The 9,294-nt window shown below is 36.6% G+C and overlaps 1 long non-coding RNA gene across 2 annotated transcripts; it reads left to right on the top strand.

Moving 5' to 3' along the window:
• The first annotated feature begins 524 nt into the window (after positions 1-524).
• Positions 525-9,176, top strand: LOC109367497. 2 transcript variants are annotated; one of them, XR_002114671.1, is made up of 5 exons: positions 525-563; positions 2,522-2,627; positions 3,706-3,841; positions 8,040-8,110; positions 8,285-9,176. It is a non-coding gene; the product is annotated as an uncharacterized LOC109367497 (long non-coding RNA). The 2 variants fall into 2 exon arrangements; XR_002114673.1 differs by lacking the exon at positions 3,706-3,841.
• Positions 9,177-9,294: the final 118 nt, after the last annotated feature.

The following is a 9,294-nucleotide window of genomic DNA, read 5'->3' as shown; positions in this document are numbered from 1 at the left end:
AAAGCCTTCAGATGTCACACTTTCGCACTTGATAAACATGAACAAAGAATGAAACATTAGTCCTCAGTATATTACCGTTACCTGAATTACTTTAAAATGGCCACATTTCAAATATAACCTTCCTTTACAAGCCTGACCTGAAATCAAAAAGATGCTGTTACCTATTTTGTGGAGTGCTATTATCATTGAGCGTGGTTTGTTTTTACACCACTTTTACACAAATGAGACTCTCTGATCTTTATTTCTTTCATGGCAAATCTGCAGATTCAGTGTACTGAGTTATTTGAAAATTAATGTTATTTGTTTACATTGGATTATGGGTCAGCTGTTTTAGCCTGTGAAAACAGGACCCTGTATTGAAATGCAAAGTCATTGCCTGAACCAAAGACTGAGCACCTAGCAGGAAGGCAGGGCCAACCCAAGGGAGCTCAGGTACATGCAGTGCACCTGAGTGACTTAAGGGGTGGATCCATGCTCCACCCCTTCCCAGACCTCATTTAAGAGTTGGTAGTGGAGGTGAGGGTATTTTGCTGGAGGTCTCTGCCTACCTGAGGCCTTCTAAAGTTAAGTAGATTTTCTTTTGTTTCTGTGTTCACATTGGGTTTGGGTTTGGGTTTGTTCTCATTTGTTGCAGCCTCGGATTGTGCCACTCCAAAACTATTGCTCTACTTTCCTTTACATTATAGTATTAAAGACCCCAATATCAATTTTGTAACTCAGATATACCACAATGCAGAGTGGAAGAATGTATTTTGGGATGCAGTTTTTTATGCCCTCAACTACAAGCAGTTAGTAGGGTATTTATTGTGTGCTATGTGATTCCTCTGACTTGGAAGAGAAGTTCACTAGTAAGAAAGAGTTATGTATGAAATATTAATTACTTTTGAAAGATTTAGCTCTGACTAAATTGTTTTTATTACTCCTAAATGGCTTGAAGACAAAAATAAACGGTGGAAAGAGCAATGGCTTTTAATTATTTCTCTGAGGTTTACATGCTGCATGGGAATTTAGGGAAATCTTTCATCCATCTTCTGTTCTTATAATTCCTATTCCTATTTTACTCCTTGTTGTATTGTGTAACATTATTGAATATCTTAGTAGTACCTGAAGTAGTAGGGCTGCATCTGACCATGCATTTTATTGTTACTTTCTTTTCCTTTGTCACAAATACGAAGTAGAGTGAAGTGGCCAGTTTTGATAACACTTTTTGGTTTGCTGGTTTCCCTTGGCAGACATAAATTTTGATTTATGTATCTGTGGTTGGCATTTCATAGGAGGTGGCAAATCAAGGGAATGAGTCTTGGATTGGGAATATGGTTTGTACCGTTTAATCAGCAATAAGGGAATTTGTTCTTTTGCCTTGGTCCTGGCTTTAAGAAACTTTTTTCAGCATAGAAATAATTTTCGCTTTTCTACTTGAAAGATCAGTTGCCTGTGAGTATCATTAGTTAGTCATAGGCTACTTTTTTTTGCATATTTATTTTTATTATTCTGTTAACAGTTATAACAAAGTGAGCCGTAAGTAATGCTTTTGGGTTTATATGTAATCTGTGTTCTGAAATGGAGAACAAAAATATAGATTGAATTTTTTTTTTGTAATAGAGTATCTTAATGAGAAATAATTGTAAAAAAAAAATAAAATAACAGTCCTGTGGAATTCTTGGAACAAATTCTAATAAAGTTGTTGTTTACATTTGTAGCAATTGGACAGATCAGTACAATGGAAAGGCATTATACCAGAAGTGCAATGACAGAAGGATCATCACAGTAGAAAGGTGCTATAAAGGAAGGGAAAAGAAGATTGCTCATCCATATCAAAAGTTCTAGTTTGCAGGGGAAAGTCCATCAAAGAGAGATCTCCAATAGGAGATCCTCCTCCAGTCGCAGTCAGCCTGTAAATGAGGTCTAAGAGAGGTGCAGCCAGGCTCCACTCCTTCTGGTCACACAACTGAATTGCCTTCACCTGTGCTCCCAGGGATGACTGGGTCCTTTCCCCAGGTGCTCAGTCAGTGGTTCAGGCCGTGATTCAACAGTTCCCATACAACACTGTAAACTTACTTGGAGTAAATCACATTCCTAAGGTCAAATGAGATTGTTCCCGTGTAATTCCTAGTTCTCTATTTGTATTTCTGTGTGCATGTATAATAACTTAAATAGTTGTGAAATTCTATTGCGTGTCCTGATATTTTTCTCTCTTTTTAAGTGCTTGGATAAAAGAACACTTACACACATTGTTAAAGTGCATTTCAAATAGTAGGGGTTATATTTGTTTCTCAGATAGGAATTTCAAGGTTTTCTGATTAAGAAAACATGCAGAAATATAATTTTCACAACTAATTTATAAGTAAACATGTTATAGAAGCCAGAAGACTCTTTCCACCCAACATATTTCTGTTTTGCTATTTCTGAAGAATTTATTTGATTTGGGATTGTCTTCATAAGTCCTATCAATAAAAAGCAAGATGCTGTTTATAGGAGGTTTAAAGTACTATTTATTGAAATATGGTTTGCATTTAAGCAGGTTTAGGTACCAAGATTGCTTCTGTCAGATTCACTGATGTCAAAATGTGAATTGAAGTATATTTTCTGCAATTGTGACCTTGAGCAACAGCAAATGAAAACAGAAGGTAAGCAGAAATCTTTCTTAGATGCATTATGCAGAAATGTCAAAGGGAGATGACTGCAAAAAGGAACATTCCTGATGGTAAATCGTTAGATGTGTATCAGGAATAAAGTATTTGCAGTAGTATTGACTTCTCTGAACAATAGAAACATGGGCTGTCACACTGGAAAGGTCCTTTCAGATCATAGAATCTTGCTTCTTTCTCTGCCGTGCACAATTTTGCTATAGCCTAGTTAGCTGTATTTATGAGACCCCTGATTTTGAGTCGTAGCACGTATCTATTTCTTTAAAGGTAAGCAGCTTAGTGACATTTCAAAGATAGCATGCTCAAGCAAAAACACCCTGGAAGCAGATGAGTGTACTTGTACAACATTATAACATCTTCTCCTTCCCTGAAGCACATGAGGAATTGCATGCTACTCTGGAGAATTAGGTATGCTTTGATGGCCAGGAAATAGCACGAAGGGGACTGGATACTGCCAAATGCAAGGAAAGGGTATGGAACACTTAAACTTGAAAGACGAGCTGCATAAAGATACCGTAGAGAACATACCTCTTGTTTTCTCTCATAACTGAAATGTAATTTTCTGAACTTGAAGTTTCTGAACTTCTTTAAGTTATGCCAGTGACAAAACAGTGGCTTCTGTTTAAAGACCTTCTGAAGTAAAATACTCCAGATATTATTATCACAAAAACATCTTGCTAGCAGAGCTCACAGCTGGCACTAAGTGATGGTTGCATATTTGCCTGCCTTCAACTATTCCTCTGTCCTTCACCCTCCAGATTTGAGCTTCTCCTAATCTGCTATATTCTATTTTTAAATTTAAAATGCTTGTCGGTCTTACAGCCCAAATTCATGAAATAAAGAGGTTAGCCACCTTGAAGGCAAGAAACCATACTGCTCACCTGACCCCAGTTCAGTGGAATTGCTCATTTCAGTAATAAAAGAATCTGAGGAGCAAGTTGCTAAGTCAAGGAAGTTATATGGGTGTGTTTATAGAGGCAAGGAGAACAACTTGTGAGCAAACTTTATTTCAGATTGTTGAATAGAAGTGATTTCATTATCACCGTTTTTCACACAGTGCTGCATTGAAATTCAGAAGGGGATGCCTGTCTGCCCCCTCTTCACTTTCACCAAGTGCTGATTCCAGTCAGAGCCTCAGGCTACTGGATTAAAGACCTCATTTCTTATACTTCCTGCTGGCTTCTGCTGAGAAAGTGAGTGTATCTGAGTAATTCACATCTTTTCTATCAAATATAGTGGAAAAAAGAGCGTCTTGTACACAGAACTAGAGAAGCTGAGTAAACAATCTGATTTCCCCACCATTCTCCCACAGTTCATAGAATGGTTTGGGTTGGAAGGGATCTGAAAGAACATTTAGTTCCAGCCCATCCTGCCATGGGCAGGGCTGACTCCCACCAGGTCAGGCTGCTCAGGGCCTCATCCAACCTGGCCTTGAGCACTTCCAAAGGTGGGACATCCACAGCTTCTCTGGGCAGCCTGTTCCTGTGCCACATCACCCTCTGAGTAACAAGTTTCATCCTAACATCTACCCTAAACCTTCCTTCTTTTAGTTTAAAGTCATCCCTACTTGCCTTATTGCTCTCAGACCATGTAAAAGTTGGTCCACCTCCTTGTAAGCTCCCCAAAGGGCTTACATGCTGTACTGGAGGCCACAGTGAGGTCTCCTTGGAGACTTCTCTTCTTCAGTTCTTAAAAGCTGCTGTTGGAATATTGATGTATGCCTGTGCACAGATCCAGAGGCTTATTTATTGGTAGCATAGTTCTTCAGAATCTGACATTTGCCCAACAGATCCATAGAAAGCCCAGTTTGACCCTGTCACTGAATACTAGATAGCATATGCCTGGAATACAAGCAACGTTACTGTTATTATGATTAAAGATCTCTGCAGCTGCTTTGCACCTTCATTTATAAAGCCTCATTTATAAAGAAAAGTGTTCCAAATATCATAGTTTTCTGCAGGATGAAGTTTCTTGACAAGCTATGTTTTACAATCATTGTTTCACACATTGATAGTTGCTGTCAATAGCTCCTACAATGAACTGCAAGAACCTGCTAAGGATGCTGCCACAGCACAGTCTCATTAGGAGAAACAATTGTAGCTTTGCCTTTCCTTTTGAAAAGGATGAATACATGCTAGGAATAAGTAATGGAAAACTTCAACACTACTATTTTATAAATGAAGAGTGAAAAGAACTGCAACTGCTTAACTACGAATTATCATGGAACATTATGAATGCTTTTGTCATGGATGAAAATCTTTTCAGAAAACTAAGTAGTCAAAGCTTGTTGTCTTGGAAACTTTCTGTGCTTCTAAAAGCAAATAATAATAAAAAGAATTAAAAAGAAGAAAATGTTAAGCCTGCTGACACATACCTGGTGCTTGCACTGGGATTCAAATGTCACCCTGTGCTTCTAGGGCTATTTCACCTGAGGGCTATTGTGTTGAGTTTAGCTTTTTTTGATAGGAAAATTATATTCTAGGCTTGGTGCTTATGCTTGCTTTTAAAGGATTAAATTCACACTGCAGTTGAAGAGGTGAAAGTTACCTGGCCTTTTTTCACATTTAATTAATTAGAATTGAACTCTGAGGGTAAAATTATTAATGAAATGTAAATGCAAAATGATGCTACTCTGGAAAAAACAAATGTGCTGTGCCAAGAAATCCATTAGCTGAGTTTCTTATTTTCTCCTTAAACCTTTTATACTGAAGGGAAGCTAACCTGGACAAAGGACTCTGTAGGAACTCTAGGTTCCAGCTCTCATTCTGTAGCCTTCATATTTTTTCATGTTTTCATTTTTATTTTTATTTTAAATTACATTTCCTTTAATGTTTTAGGGGATATTAAAGATGAAAAATAAAAATAAATTAAGATAGAAATCCACAAGTGTTTGGATACACAGGGGATCTTATTCTAATTTACAACATTCTTCTTTTAAGATAGTCTTCCAAGGTTGAGCAGGTATGTGGCACAGTTAACACAGAATAAATCTAAGCACACTACCCTAGCAAAAGAAATATAAAGCACACAGATTAACAAGGATTTAAAATCTGAAGTCCCAACTTTGTTAATATGATGTATTTTAAAGACTAATTCTCTTTTCTCTGTTGCTTCTGAATAATTTTTCCTAACAAATGACATAATGTAAGAAACTGATATTTTTAGTATCTGGTATACTGGAGTTTAAAATATTGCTCTAGATCCAATATATCTTTGAATCATCTCTTTCACAATCTGTGATGTTTCATCCACCACAAACCCATGTCTGACATACCATACGTTTTTCTTTTATAAATTAAATGAAATTGAATTTATTGCTACGTCACTCAATTTGATGTTGTTAAATTAAGTCTTTTTGGAATATTTAACAATACTGGCTGTTATTTCTCCTAGCTAATCAATTAACAACAGGTTCAACTGTAAATTTAGACTCTAATGTATCTGACTGAAAAAGCTTGAGCAATATTACTTCATCCTTCAACTCTGGTATAAAATGCTATTATTTCTTTTTTGTACTGCCATTTATCATTCTTTTTTTCTGAGCTAGTTTGGGGTCCATCTTAAATCTTTCTTTTTTTTTAATGTGGTTATTAATACTTCATTGAAAACCTTTTTTTTTTTTTCTCTCCAAAGACCCAATGCAAGTCCCAATGAATTACATCCTATTTTTTTTTTGTTTTGGCTTGTTGCACTTTTCTGTCTTCTGCAAAAATGATAATACATGCTATTATGGAACTCATGCTCAGTGACTCTTACTACTTTTACTAAATCATCTGATACTTCCATGTTTTACTTTTTTTTTTTTTTAACTTATCAATGCAGTAAGTACCTTTTTGATCTTTGGTGCAATTTTAGTATTTTGGAAACACAGAAAACACACTGCCTATTTATCTGGGATTAGGTTATAGTGATTCTGTTTTCTATAAATGGGTTTGCTGATATACAGCTCTTAAATTTTCAGTCAGGAAGCTTGTATTTCCATAAAAATCTTTGTAACTTATATCCTTTAAAAAATTTTATTATTGTTTTCATGCCTACCAAGTTTTGATTTATTTTGTCTTGATCTTTTATACGTGTTATCTCGAAAGCAAATTTTGAGATATCAAATCTATTCTTGACTATATGGAAATTAAGAAAATAAGTAGAGATGTTGCTGCTGAAAGTTTATATTAACTCTGGTAAGGAAACGTTTGCTTTATATTATATGCAGTGTTAGTAGGGGAAGCTTCCTTTATCAGAAACAATCTTAATTCTGAAGAGGAGATGCTGGCTTTTTTTTTTTTTTGGAGATCAGCATCTTTCTCTTTTAGCCAAGGCTATTTTTACACTGAATTTTACGTTAGAAAAAAAGTGTGTGTAATAGATTTAAGTGGGAGTTTAAGTATCTTATTGGTTGCTTGACTGTTGGCACCTTTAAGTGTTTTTCTTGAAAGAGTTTTCTTTTTTGGAGTCTGGTTTCATGTTGGTAAGAATCACCAGTGGAATGTGAGCTACATTTGATGATTTTGTGCCTCTTACTAACTTGCTTTATGAAAACCCTGTGATTCTTTGACAGTGTGCTCTCGAGAATACCAAAACTGAGATAGCTGGTAGATGGATTTTATTCCAGGTCATGGTAGCTGAGTACTGATAAGAGCTCTCCGTTTACATACATAGCAGACGATGTCATTTAAAGGCAGGAGGGGAGCTTCAAGAGGATTCTGAGTGAATTATAGTTCTATGGGGCTGAAAGTTTAATGTACGTCTCAGATTTAATGTAGATTTTCAGACAACTGAGAATGTGAAGAAAAAGATGAAATTCCAAAATTTTGCACAAACATAGGGCTTGTGTGAGATACAGAAGTACAGTTTCACATGGCAGAAGCTGAGGGGGATGAAATGTTTGCACTGGCAGTGACCAGACTGTGTTCACGTACTGCTTTCAGTACCTAAAGGGAGTCTACAAACAGGAGGGGAATCAACTCTTTGAAAGGGTAGATAACAGCAGGACAAGGGGAAATGGTTTGAAATTGAGGGAGGGAAGATTTAGGTTGGACGTCAGAGGGAAGTTCTTTACTATGAGAGTGGTGAGGTGCTGGAACAGCTGCCCAGAGAGGCTGTGGATGCCCCGTCCATCCCTGGAGGTGTTCAAGGCCAGGTTGGATGGGGCCCTGGGCAGCCTGGGCTGCTATGTAATGGGGAGGTTGGTGGCCCTGCATGTGGCAGGGGGGTTGGAGATTCATGATCCTTGAGGTCCCTTCCAACCCTGACCATTCTATGATTCTAATAGACCCTATTAACAACAATAAGCTTTTGTTTATTAGGCCTTTAAGATGCAGTTATGATGGGCAGTGTTAATTTTACATAATCTTTGGCAAATTTTGTCTTAAACTTCATTATTTTCTGTTTCAGAGACAGTTCCTGAATGGTGCACAGTTTCTTAATACCAGTTTATCTTTTAAGATGATTTCTTACTCTCCTAGGTAAGATGAACCCACAGTTTTTGCGTTGGGCTTGCGGAGGTCATTTGTGAACACAGTTCATATATATTTCTGTGGAAGCTTCTAAGTTAATAGTTGTTAATGTTTATAGCTGCCATGTTTTTGAACTGCAGAACATTTAAAAAGATGATTTTTTTCTCCTTTGTGCAATTTCAGGTGGTTTTCTTCTTCCCCCCAGTTAATAGTTCTTCCATCAACTCTACTTACGCACTCATGAGTAATCTGCACCCATTTTGAGAGATGTGCCTTACACCAAGAGAACAGCCTGTGAGCAGAAGTACAAAAATTGAAGCTTAGAGCTGGAACAAATCAGGCAATAGCAACTGCACACAGATGAGTGGGCACAGCCTTTGAAAACATGAGGGACAAGTAAGTATATGAAACTGTGCCAGTTTGTGTCTTATGTATCAAGCACTAAATGTGCGTTGCTGGAGGAGAACTGATTTTTAGGCGTTGCTTCAAGACATCTCAAATTTTCAGAAGCAGGGCAGCTTGACTTGCATCTTGTTAGTTTATTCACATACCAATGGCATTAGTTATTTTTTGATACATTACGTGTAGGGAAAATGGTTTCTAATTCAGTGCAGTCTCCAGACACATGTAAGTGGTAATTTCTCCAGGCAGCAGAGATTTATTTTTCTGTCAGCATTTCTTGGAATCAGGAAAATCAAAAGTCTTGCAATGATTTTTTTTTCTTTTTAAAGGAATGATGATAAATGAGAAGTACTATTATTGTTGTTTTTTTTATTCTGTCTGTACCTATTAGGGTGTTCACAGAATGGGGCCATTAAATGTCTTTCAAAGAAGTGAAATACTACCCTTTGACATGGGGTATTGTCAATTTCTTTTGCATGAGTTGGGTTGTTGGCCAGATCAGTTTTTTTAGAGGCTAAGATGTTGTAAAAAATAGTATGTTTGCATTTACAATGTACATGTTATGTATGTGTATAATATACTTGTGTATGCACACACACATTCCTTTGAAATTCTGAGAAGCATCCAGAAATGTATGTTACACATGTATAGAAAGTAATAAATATTATTTTTAATAGGAGATGATATTTGCTCCTTTTTTTTGATAAGGAGGTTACTAAGAGTGAAAAATACTTCAAAATAATGTTTCCTTGTTGATTTCTGTAGCATTAAAATTGTCTGGAAAGACAGTA

The sequence above is a fragment of the Meleagris gallopavo genome, chromosome 4, assembly GCF_000146605.3.
Source record: "Meleagris gallopavo isolate NT-WF06-2002-E0010 breed Aviagen turkey brand Nicholas breeding stock chromosome 4, Turkey_5.1, whole genome shotgun sequence".
Lineage (NCBI taxonomy): Eukaryota > Metazoa > Chordata > Aves > Galliformes > Phasianidae > Meleagris > Meleagris gallopavo.
The sequence above is the reverse complement of the archived record's forward strand: the minus strand, read 5'-3'. Positions and strand labels throughout refer to the sequence as shown.